Genomic DNA, 1,588 nt, shown 5'->3' with positions numbered 1-1,588 from the left:
CCACTCGGGGGCTTAGCTGCGACCCCAAAATTGCGTAAGTTAAAAACATTCCGAGTGGAGAGCAATCCTCCCACTCGGGGGCTTAGCTGCGACCCCGTAATTGCCTAAGTTTAAAACATTCCGAGTGGGGAGCAATGCTCCCACTCGGGGGCTTAGCTGCGACCCCATAATCGCCTAAGTTAATAACATTCCGAGCGGAGAGCAATCCTCCCACTCGGGGGCTTAGCTGCGACCCCGTAATCGCCTAAGTTAAAAAACATTCCGAGTGGAGAGCAATCCTCCCACTCGAGGGCTTAGCTGTGGCCCCGTAATCGCCTAAGTCACAAACATCCTTTGAACTATGCCACAAATACAACGTACGCTCCATCCTTATCCGCAAGGACGAAGAGGTGTCGATTGAACACCGTGTCTGAGCTACGCCACACATACAACATACGCTCCATCCTTATCCGCAAGGACGATGAGGTGTAGATTCAACACCGCGTCTGAGCTACGCCACAAGTACAATGTACCATCCCGATCCGCAAGGATGACGAGGTGTCGACTGAACACCACGTCTGAGCTCCGTCAGAAGTACAATGTACCATTCGGATCCACAAGGACGATGAGGTGTCGACTGAACACCACGTCTGAGCCGCGCCACAAGTACAATGTACACTTCACTCGATAAAAGGTAAAAAGATCAAGTTCACTCGATATCGAAAGACAGTCAGTCAGAAACAGTTCAAAACCAGAACAAAAGCCATGATATTCGAAGAGATGCAAGTTCAGATAAATCTCGCAAAAGTTCGGGACCGCAGTAGGCAGAAGTACTCAGGCACCAAGCCTGGAAGAGTTTAACGGTTACAGAATCACTCGGCATTCCGAGGCAAATAAAGGTGGGGCATAATGTTTTGATCACTCGTCAGGAGAAGGACTTGCTGGATCACAGAAACTATCAAGATCAATGCTGTCTGCGATGCGAGTGGAGGCGTCAAGGAAAGTGTCCATAAAGGACCGGAAAGGGTGCTGTTTGGTGTTCACAACCTTGAGTTCCGCCGGCTTGTCTTCCCTGACATCCTTGAAATGCACTCGTACCAAAGACAGGGCGACGTCAGCGCCGCAGCGAGCAGATGATTTCTTCCACTCTTGCACTCGGTCAGGTACTTGGTTCAGTCGAGCCATGAGAGACTAGAGGTCTTGTGAGAGTTCCACCTGAGGACAGAGTTCAACATCAACCCGAGTCATCGACGCCTTCAGTCGAGCAAGATAAGCTATAGTGCTATCCATGCGTGATTCCAACTGCAACACATTCATTGCAACATCATCTTTGACGGGACAATTTATGGGGTCGAGACCCGTCTCGACCCGCCCGGTCTCTGCTTCAAAGTCTTGACAAAGTTCTGCACAGCCGAAAAAAATAGTGAGTCGACAGTTTGACAAAACGTGTCAGTCGACAACAACACATCAGTCGAACAAGAATACCTTCAAGCTTCAAGACCAGCTTTGTAGCAAGTTGTCCCAGATAAGACTCTAGCTCGCCCTTCTTGGCCTTGAGGTTTCCAACTTTATCGGTCAAGCTGTCCTTGTCTTTCTTCAGTTGCTCGAC

Source organism: Triticum dicoccoides, chromosome 5B (genome assembly GCF_002162155.2).
Source record: "Triticum dicoccoides isolate Atlit2015 ecotype Zavitan chromosome 5B, WEW_v2.0, whole genome shotgun sequence".
Taxonomy (NCBI): domain Eukaryota; kingdom Viridiplantae; phylum Streptophyta; class Magnoliopsida; order Poales; family Poaceae; genus Triticum; species Triticum dicoccoides.
This window is presented reverse-complemented; position numbering follows the sequence as displayed.